Source organism: Acinonyx jubatus, chromosome B4 (assembly GCF_027475565.1).
Source record: "Acinonyx jubatus isolate Ajub_Pintada_27869175 chromosome B4, VMU_Ajub_asm_v1.0, whole genome shotgun sequence".
Classification (NCBI taxonomy): domain Eukaryota; kingdom Metazoa; phylum Chordata; class Mammalia; order Carnivora; family Felidae; genus Acinonyx; species Acinonyx jubatus.
In genome coordinates, this window is record NC_069387.1 from 129,460,381 (window position 1) to 129,470,521 (window position 10,141).

The following is a 10,141-nucleotide window of genomic DNA, read 5'->3' on the forward strand; positions in this document are numbered from 1 at the left end:
CCCTGCTCACACTGTCTCTGTCTCTCTCAAAATAAATAAATAAACTTAAATTTAAAAAAAGAAAAGAAAAGAAAAAAGAATACTGCCATTTCCTAAAGATGGGAAAGTAAGGGGCGGGGAGGAAGGGAAGATTTTGGGGGAAGGCAGGGCCGAAGGGGACGCAGGAGATGAATGTCAGGAGCTTAATTCTGAATGCTTTTAACTTGGAAAGGCCTCCATTTGAGGTGTTGAGCAAGCCAGGTGAGTCTATCATCCAGGGGAAAGACCTAGACTGGACTGGAGACATAAATTTGGGAGTTGTCAGAGTAGAGATGGCGCTTAAAGCGATGAGACCGGATGAGATCGCCCGCAAAAATGAAGACGGATCAAAAAAGACAAGAGGCATTTAAGGCACGGGTCTATTAAAATGTTCTCCCAGGAGCCACCCTCTATGAAGTGAAGCTCGTAACACAGTCCCTTCACTACACCCCCTCACCCCGTTCATACACACCCAGCCCATGTTTGCAGACCCACACACAGCACTTCCTCTCTCTTGGTGACGTCATTCTGCTGAGTGAAAAGGAAATTCTCCTTTGAGGATGCTATCCCTTGATGAGAAAGCAATCCACAGGAGGGAGAAAAAGTGCCCTGGGCCCTGAGACGACACTAGTGACCCTTGCCCAGCAGGGCAATCACACGGGCGTTATACAGTATGGTATTCAGGGTGGGACTCCAGTCTCCTCTCAACACCTGGTGCCTCTCTTCCTTAAGTGAAATAGGAATGACATTGGCTACGTCAAGAGGAGCCCAGAACGTAATAAACAGTCCATAAATGGTTGTTCAATAAATGAGGAATGAACGGGCGGTAAAAGCAGCAACACACAAAAGAGCCTAACTCACAGCAGATGAGCCATAAATACGGCCAAATGCTAAATGAAAGACCATGTTCCTCCTACTTGCCTCTCCCTCCTTGCTTTTTGTCTTTTTATCCCTTTCCCTTTCCCGCCTATGACACAATAGCCAACCCATGCGTTTGTACAGGACCGTGCCGATTACGAAGCTTCATCTGCTACATTTTCTCAAAATTTCAACCTCACGGCAGCCTTCTGAGGGCAGGAAATACAATCCCCCTTTCACAGATAAGGAAACTGAGACTTGGGACAGAAAACAGCCTCCACGCTCCAGGAACATTTTAAAGCAGAGACAATAACAGAAACACTGCATTCGGCGCAAGGGTGGGGCATCTGTGTTGCCAACCCAAACCTGCCTAACATCCTGTTGGGTGGGTGAAAGGGCAGGTGAGGGAAAGACCCAGAAGCTCAGGGGAAGGGAAGGTGTTTGTTTATGCGTAGTCCACTAAAAAAAAAAAAAAAAAAAATGGGCACAGATCCCTGAGCCCTGTGCCCTCCTTGTCCCACACCCACGGGCCTGCCCATCTCAGTTGCATGGTCACACAGGTCATGCACTCCCTGTCACCAGATGTCAGGGCATCTCTGGGAGCAGGAGCTGGACACGGATTGGTGGGTTGGGAGACCCTGGGTGAGGAAGCTATGGGGAACCTGGTGGGGAGCAGGGACAGATGAAATCTGGAGACACATGAGAGACAACAAGCAAGGAGAAGCGAGTCAGAAATGGGGGAGAGTAAAATGGACAACAAGGGAGACACAAATGGAGAAAGGCAGAAAAGAGGTGAAATGAGGGATCAAGTGGGAATACAGAGGCAGAAAAGTGGGGAGCACTGACAAAGGCACAGGAAGGAAACGGGTCAATCAACGCGGCCCAGAGTGAAAGCTGAGGGCATTGAGAGGCACCGGAGCTGGAGGGAGACGGGGAAGGCCTCACTAAGGAAGTCAGGATAGAGGAGAGACACATCAAGGAGACCGGGGTACTAATGACGGACCCAGGGTCGAAGGTGGCGACCCAGGGGGTGGGGGTGTCACAAGCTCGAGATGAGACAAGAGCTGTCACAGATGGAAGTGGGGGACGCTGAGGGATCAAAGGGCGGAAGTTGCGGACACTCAGGGGGTCACACGAGGGCCAATGGAGGACACGACTAAAAACCGGGGAACACAAAGGAGGTCCGAAGGAGGGTCCGGGTGGAGACCACCGAAATTGGGGCGCGGAGGAGGTTTGGGAAGGGCCCTCAAGGCCCGCCTCCCCTGGGCCGTCACTCACCTCGGCTTACTCAGCACATCTACTTCCTCCTACTTCCGCAAACAAACGTGCCCGAGGCCACGTGACGGTCCGGCCACGGCCCTCCGCCAATCACCGAAACCCTTACCCCGGCCGCCGCTGCGGCCCCGCCCCCGCGCCGCGAGGGGGTGGTGCGAGGAAGGCGGGGGCGGGGCTCCGCCATGTTCTATAACTGCCCAATGGAAGGGGCTCCCAGCGCCAAGGAAGGCCGGGCTCTGGGTTGGAGCCAATCCTCCGCGGCGCGGCGCGGCCACGTCTGTGCGGGGCGGAAGGTCCTCGCGCCGGCTCGTTGGTGGACATGTTGATGAGGGGCAGGAGTCTCCGCCTTCTCCGCCTTCCGCCTCCGGAAAGGGTCCGGAGGTCTGGAGTCTGAACCTAGTGTCAGGGAGACGTAGGGCGTCGCGGGGAGGAACTTGCTTTGGTTTTGCCGGGGGACCCCCAGATTGAGCAAATAAAAATATGAGACGTTCAGTTAAATTTGAATTTTGGCTCAACCACCAATACTTTTTCAGTTTAAATAAAAAAACACTAAGTGCATTTGTGCTAAAAAAATATACATATATATACGAATATATACATGTATATGTATATGTGTGTGTGTGTGTGTGTGTGTGTGTGTATTCGTTGTTATCTGGCAGCCCTATAGCAAGCTAATCTCGGGAAATATCTTTTAGTAGAAACTCGAGCAAATGACTTGGTCTCTGTGGACTCCTCATCCTTAATAAGGATGTTGTGACCTGGAGATAAATTAATCTCTGTGCCTGCACATAGTGGAATTTCAACAAATGGTCGTTGTTATGATTAGTAATGCTGAGAAAGAGACACAGAAGAGAAGAGAGGAGCCTGGGTTGTAGTGACAGATTTGCTTGTGACCAAGCAGATCACGTGAACTAATACCCATTACAAAATAATTTGACTTGACATCCATCATCTCTGAATTGTAGTTTCTTTTCTTTCTTTCTCTTTCTTTCTTTCTTTTTTGTTTTTTTGTTTGTTTGTTTGTTTGTTTTTGAGTTTACTTATTCATTTTGAGAGAGACAGTGCAAGCAGGGGAAGGGCAGAGAGAGGGGGGAACAGAGGATCTGAAGCAGCCTCTGCACTGACAGTAGTGAGTCCTACGCCGGGCTTGAACCCACAAAACACCCAGGTGAGCCACCCAGGTGCCCCTGCAGTTCCTCTGGTTTGCATTTTACAGGTGAAGAAAATGTCCCTAAACCACAATTTGAATTTTGCTCGAGTTTCAGCTTTGAGTCGAGAGAACCAGGTGAAGACTCAGACTTCTCACTGCAAATATTTTGCTCTCCACGCCCCACACAAGTGGAGTTAGGGCGATGGTTATCAGGAAGCTTGCAAAAGGCCAGGCATTCCTCCCTCTGCGGAGTAATCTGACCCAAGAAAACATGTAGGTTCAGCGGGACGAGTCCCATTCTTCAGCAAACACCCACTCGGGTATTCAAAGTGGGTCTGAAAGACAAGTTTGGCAACGCAGACGCACAACCGAACCTGAAATGCAGAAAAGGCCAGGGGAGGCCGGATCAATTGTTAGAAACCCTCAGAGATCCATGAAAGAAATTCACAAAGTAGAATCTCAGGGCCTGATGAAATCGAGTGCCCCTCCTCTAGGTATTTCCGGTGAAAACTGTTAAAGGAGTGGCTAAAGCAGGAGATGAAGTATAGGGGATGATTAGGTAGCACTGAATGATCAAGCAATGGGAGGGCCGGGGGCAAATGAGTAGGCAAGGGAACGCACTCCGTTGGGTTTCTGTTGGATTTTGCATTGGGGCCGTTCAAGTCCAAGAACTTCTCTTGAGGGGCTGTGCCAGAAACATCTCGGTGGGGCTGGCAGCTGCAAACATCGCAGAGCAAAAGGTCTGCTTTCTAGGAGCCCAGACGCCAGAGAATCAGGCTAGACCAAGTCCTCTGCCTCAGAGTGGGATGGAAATGTAACTGAAATTTACCAAATGATGCAGTTTTCCACCCTTACCTTGTCTGATCCTCACAACAATGCTGAGAAGTAGTTACTATTATCCTCCACTTTATTGTGTTTTTTAAATGTTCGTTTATTTATTGTGAGAGGGAGAGAGCACACACATGAGCAGGGAAGGGGCGGAGAGAGAGGGGGAGAGAGAGAATCTCTCTGAGCTGTCAGCGCAGAGCCTGACACAGGGCAGGATCCCATGAATTGTGAGATGGAGACCTGAGTGGAATTTAAGACCCAGGAAGCTTAACCAGCTGAGCCACCCAGGCGCGCCCCCTACTCTGTTGTTGCAGAAACCTAGGTTCTGCAGTGCGAAATGATCTCCCAAGTCACGGGTCAATAAAAGGCAGAAGCAGAATCAGGACCTTGTCTTCTCTTTTCTTTCCCTACTCTGTAGACGTCCCCACTGGGTGCCAAGTAATGTTCTTGCTGCTGAGGAAACCACACTGAACAAAATAGGTAAAAATCTCTGCCCTTGTGCTGTTTGCAGTCTTGTGGTGGGAAGACAGATGATAAGATAAAGCCAAACACGGAGTGCGTTTTGCTAGAGTCTTCGGGTGAAGTGTCACGATGTTATTAGCATCTTTCCAAATACCTTGCATGTTGAATCTGGGGTTGTGTATGTGAGTGCCGTCGTGTTAGTCCCTCCCTTTTCTGTGTGTTTGAACATTTTTATAATTAAAAAGCTAGGGAAGGGGCACCTGGGTGGGTCAGTCGGTTGAGGGTCTGACTCTTGATTTCGGGTCGTGGTCCCAGGGTCGTGGGATCGAGCCCCGCTTCAAAACTTTCGCTTTCACTTGGTGGGAAATGGGGAGCCACGGGAGCGTTTTTTGAGCACAGTGACCTGATTGGATTTACATTTTAACAGATCATTATCTGTTCGGGCAAGATTAGACCATAAGGGGCAAAGCAGAGACTGGGAGGCCGGTGAGGAGGCTGTTATAGAAATTGGGGTGAGAGACGACGGTATGGCCCGTTATCCCATCCAATCACCACGACCGCAGAATCATTACGGTTGGGGTTTGTGTCATGATAGAACGCGTAAGGTGTAGAGGGCATTGCAAGAAGGCATTGGTGAGGTCTGTCCAGTGGGAAGCTTTGTGAGATGATTCTTGAATGGGGGCGGGCAAAATAACCCCCCTACCACCTGGTCCTCCAAACAAAGTTTTGTTGGAACTCAGCCACATCATTCATTCACACGCCTATGCTTTCTACAATGGCAGAATTTTGAGTAATTGTGACAGAAACCACAGGGCCCACAATGCCTGAAATATTTCTCCCTGGCCCTTTACAGAAAAAATTTACTAACCCCTGTTCTTTTTTTTGTTTGTTTGTTTTTAATGTTTATTTTTGAGAGAGAAAGACAGACAGTGAGCAGGAGAGGGGCAGAGAGAGGGGGAGATACAGAATCCAAGGCAGGCTCCAGGCTCTGAGCTGTCAGCACAGAGCCCGACGCAGGGTTTCAAACCACGAACTACAAGAGCATGACCTGAGCCGAGTCAGACACCTAACTAAGCCACCCAGGTGCCTCCACTAACCCCTGTTCTTAAGTGGGGTTTCAAAGGTTGAATAGGAGTTTGCCAGCTGGGTTAAGAAAGTGAAAACATGGGGCGCCTGGGTGGCTCAGTCGGTTGAGCGACCGACTTGGGCTCAGGTCATGATCTCACGGTCCGTGAGTTCGAGCCCCGCGTGGGGCTCTGTGCTGACCGCTCAGAGCCTGGAGCCTGCTTCTGATTCTGTGTCTCCCTCTAACTCTGTCCCTCCCCTGCTCATGCTCTGTCTCTCTCTGTCTCAGAAATAAATAAAAAAAGAAAGAAAGAAAGTAAAAACATGCCAGATAGAAAGAACCGTATGAGCAGAAGTCAACATCATAAGATTGTGCGGATCGTTTGGGGCAACTGCAAGAGGCTGAACACTCCTGGAATCTGATGTGTGACCAGGTGAGTGGGCAGTGAGCCACGGAGGCCACGCGTGAAGGGTCTCGAGTGCCAGGATGAGGATACGGATCTTGTTCTGCAAGCAGTGGGAGCCCCGGAAGGGTTACAAGCAGACAACTGACGTGGGAAAAAAAAATCCCCCTGATTACATGAGAGAGGTGACTGGAGGGCACAGAGGTCACAGGCAGCTGTGTAATGATTACACCAATTACATGGCTTCTGACTTGATGCCGGGGGTGGGGGCGTGGGAGGCATCGGGTCTTGTACCCTCTTCTGGAAGGAAATGAGTGCAGGTGACCTTGGGCTGTGCAGCTACGTGTGTTCCCATCCCAAGGAGGAAAGCCGGTCCTGGCCAGCTAAGCCAGGACGTCCCCGCTCTAGGGGCCCCTCAGCCCAGCTCAGGGGCTCACAGGAGAGACCGTGGCCTCAGGGCCAGAGGGCCAGGGACGCTTTGACAAGAAGTTAGCCTGAACCTGGATCCTGAAGGCTGGTGAGGGTTTGCAGAGGCTGGGCAGAGGGCATCTCGGGCAAAGATGTGGGACCCGTGCCAGTGATCATGCGGAGTCTAGCCTCTCGGGATGGGGGTCTAACGTGGGGGTCTCCTCCCTTTCTTTTTTCTCCGGGGCTCCTCACTTCAGTTTCTCCAGCCAGTACGGATAAAGCACCTACGACGTGGACAGCCTCACTCTTGGTGGGGTGGGGACACGAAAGGTCCTTCTGTTCCTGTCCTTAGAGTTCACAATTTAATGCACACTTGCCCCAGATACACAGGTCATTTTTTATTGTGACAAAGCCCTGGACTATAGGCAAATATGATTTTCCTGGCGAAATCACAAAATGACAAGGGATCGTGTTCCACGGGACCAGGCAGGGGTAGCCTAGGGAATGTCGCAGTCGTGAACAACGATCTGGGAGTCATCAGCACCGATGGCACCTGAGATCTTGAAGGGGAATGAGATTCCCCAGGGACAGCAAGAGCAGGCAGAGGCCAGCTCGGAGCATCACTAATCACTGAGCTCATGGGGAAGCAGGGATAGAGACTGAAAAGGTAGGAAGGGAAGCCCAAGCCTTAGAGGCAGAGCCAAGAGAGTGTTTCAGAACGGAGAGGAGGGAGCCGCACGGTCCAATGCTGTCCAAGGACAGGACTGGGACGGAAAGGGAACCTGGATTCAGTAACCAGGAGGTCCTGGGGAGGCGAGGGGGCAAGAAAGCACAGAAGGGGTGAGAGAGATCTGGCTGTAAAAGGGAAGAAAAGGTGGGGCTGGGGGCTGGGGTGATGGGGGGGGTAAAAAGGGTGGGGATTGGTGATGTCAGCCGCTTGGGGAAAATGTCGGTGCTGAGAGAGTGGACGGGAGCTGGGGGGGGGTTGGGGATGGGTCCTCCGCCACCGACTGGATGCGTGGATATTGGGCTGGTGGTCTTGCCTCCCCTCCTGGCGTTCAGATTTCTCGATTTCTCGTCTGGCGATGATAACACCTAGCTGCTCAAATGGTGGAGAGGACCTGTGGCAATCAGGCCCAGCACATCCAGCAACGGGGTCCCTTCTGGGCAGCTGGCGAGCCCGTAAACTGGTCCGTGTCCTCGCCTTTAAAATGAGGCTGATCATTTGTGCCCCACGACCCGCCTGCCACGTGGAGGGCTTTTGTGAGAAGGAAAGTGAAGTTATAAAGACGCTGAAATGCGATAAAAGCACAGGTGATTGGGGGGGGGGGGGATGGTTGGTGGATTTACCAGTGGGAGAAAAGATCCGGGGAAATACACACCGTGCAAACAGGTCTGAGGCACTTAGTGCTGTGCCTGGCACATAGGAAGCGTCCCCTAAACATAGTGATGAGTACTAAGCAGTAATAAGGTGGTAAGAGGCACGCGACGGGTGAAGAACTGGGAACAAGGGCCAGAAATGATCCCTGTGACATCACTCCCACCCAGCAGAGGAATGCACCCGAAATGCGGCACCTGGTTCAATTGATGGAGGGTTGCCCCCCCTAAGGGGGGCTGGGAAGGCCCCAGTGTCCAGGGACAGGAGCTCTTAGGGGCCTGGCAATCAAATCTCAGGGCAGGAAGCGCCTCCAGAGAACACTCGCCCAACCAACCGGGAGTCTCAAAGCCAGCACCGGTCCCCCTTGGCAGTGAGCCTCCAGGCTGTTCTACAATGTGGGACCCACACGGCAGAGTCAACTTTCCTTCGAAGAAAGTTTAGTGGGTTTGAGATTGTTTCAAAATCACTGACCTAATCCCAGGCTGTCACTGCAGATGGGGAAACTGAGGCTGGGAGCGAGGAATGCCCCACACCGGGGTCAGCCAGGGGTGCGAGTGAGCTGAGAGCCCGGCCTGGGTCAAGCTGTCACCGCGCACCTGCTATTGAGCAAGGCACGCCCTGTGGGCTGGGGTCCCACGGAGATGTGCTTGGGTGCTATTTGGTGTCTTGGCCAGGCGACAGGGGGGTGGAGCTTCGCAGTCAGTGTTCTGCCTGACTCAGCTGGCTGAAATGCTCCCTCCCTAGAAACTGGCAACAGGGCCCCGCCCCGCCGGCCGGCAGGAGGTGGGGTCTCTGGCCCCGGGGGCGGGGTCCTCACTGTCTGTGTGTCACTCGCCCAGGGAGGAAGCAGGTTCCTCTAGGGGATCCCGGAGGACTCATCTTTCTCTCACCCAATATCTATCAGTCTCTTATCCCGCACTTGGCACCGGGCCACATGCTTTTAAGTGTGAACACATTAAATTGTTTCTCAACCCATGAGGTCGGCACTATTTGTAAACCCAGTTTACAAAGGAGGAGAGTGAGGCAGGGAGAGGTTAAGTCACTCAGCCCGTGGAGGGGTGGAGGCCAGGATTTGAAGCCGGCAGACTACCCTGAGAGCCCCTACTTAAAAAAAAGAAAGAAAGAAAGAAAAAGAAAAAGAAAAACAAAGGGAAAAAATGGTATTAAAACAGAAATTGCAGGAATAACAGAATTTCTGTATGTGCCTCACCCAGATCCCCCAGCTGTTAATGTTTTATCACATTATCTTTCTAACTCCCTTCTGTCTTGTTCTGAACCATCTGAGAGTAAATTGCAAGCCCCTTCACCTCCAAATATGCCCACACATGTTTCCTAAAATCGAGGACGCTCTCTTGCCTGACGGCAGGACAAGGACCCCAGATCAGGAAATTAACACCAGTGAGAGTCTATTAGCTGGTCTCCAGAGCTCACTGGGGTTTTACCAGCCCTCTTCACAACGTCCTTCATACCAGCAGGAAATCCTGGACCCCACACCGCCTTCGGTCGCCGGTTGCCGTGTCTCCTGTCAGCCTGGAACAGCTGCCCTCTCTTTTCGTCTTTCGTGATCTCGCCATTTCTTTCAAACGTTTCTTTCAGCGTTAGGGTGGTCACACGTTTTCCTCACGATCACCTTCACCAGGAGTGTTTGGATGCCTCGTCCTTCTCAGTGCATCATTTAGGGGATGCACGGGTCCATTTGTCCCCTCACTGCGGATAGGAACTTTGATCACTTAGTGAAAGGGGTATCGGCCAGGTTTCTCCCCTGTAGGATTACTATCGTTCCTTTTCTGATTAAAAATCGTATTTAGGGCAATACTTGGAGGCTACACAATTTCACGCTGCTCATCAAAGCTTCGAATCCATTGTTACTAGAATGCTTGCCTAATGGTCATTTTCTCACCCTGTCATTCCTTCTACTGGAAGGAGGAGCTTTGTCTTATTTATTTATTCATTCATTCATCTATCCATTCATTCATTTATTCACATTAGTATAGACTTATCGATTCCCCTTTTATTTAATGGGTTCTGATCATCATTATTGTTATTTATTTTGATGTTCAAATTGTCCTAGGTTTGTCCTGTGGGAGCCCCCTTTCAAGCCACAGAGCTGCTGCTTTTAAAAACGACGTTGCTGGGGGCACCCGCGTGGCTCGGTGGGTGAAGCCTCGGACTTCGGCTCAGGTCACGATCTCACGCGGTGCGTGGGTTCGAGCCCCGCGTCGGGCTCTGGGCTGACCTCTCGGAGCCTGGAGCCTGCTTCGGGTTCTGGGTCTCCCGCTCTCTTCCTGCCCCTCC

At 51.5% G+C, this 10,141-nt stretch overlaps 1 protein-coding gene across 2 annotated transcripts in view; it reads right to left on the minus strand.

Moving 5' to 3' along the window:
• PLA2G6 (phospholipase A2 group VI) overlaps nt 1–2,303 on the minus strand; it is a 57,370-nt gene extending 55,067 nt beyond the window's left edge. Inside the window, exon 1 of one of the 2 annotated variants that reach the window (XM_053226780.1) lies at nt 2,155–2,303. The gene's annotated coding sequence lies outside the window, so the exon portion shown is untranslated. The remainder of the gene's footprint in view (nt 1–2,154) is intronic. The other variant, XM_053226781.1, reaches the window with a different exon arrangement.
• Nucleotides 2,304–10,141: the final 7,838 nt, after the last annotated feature.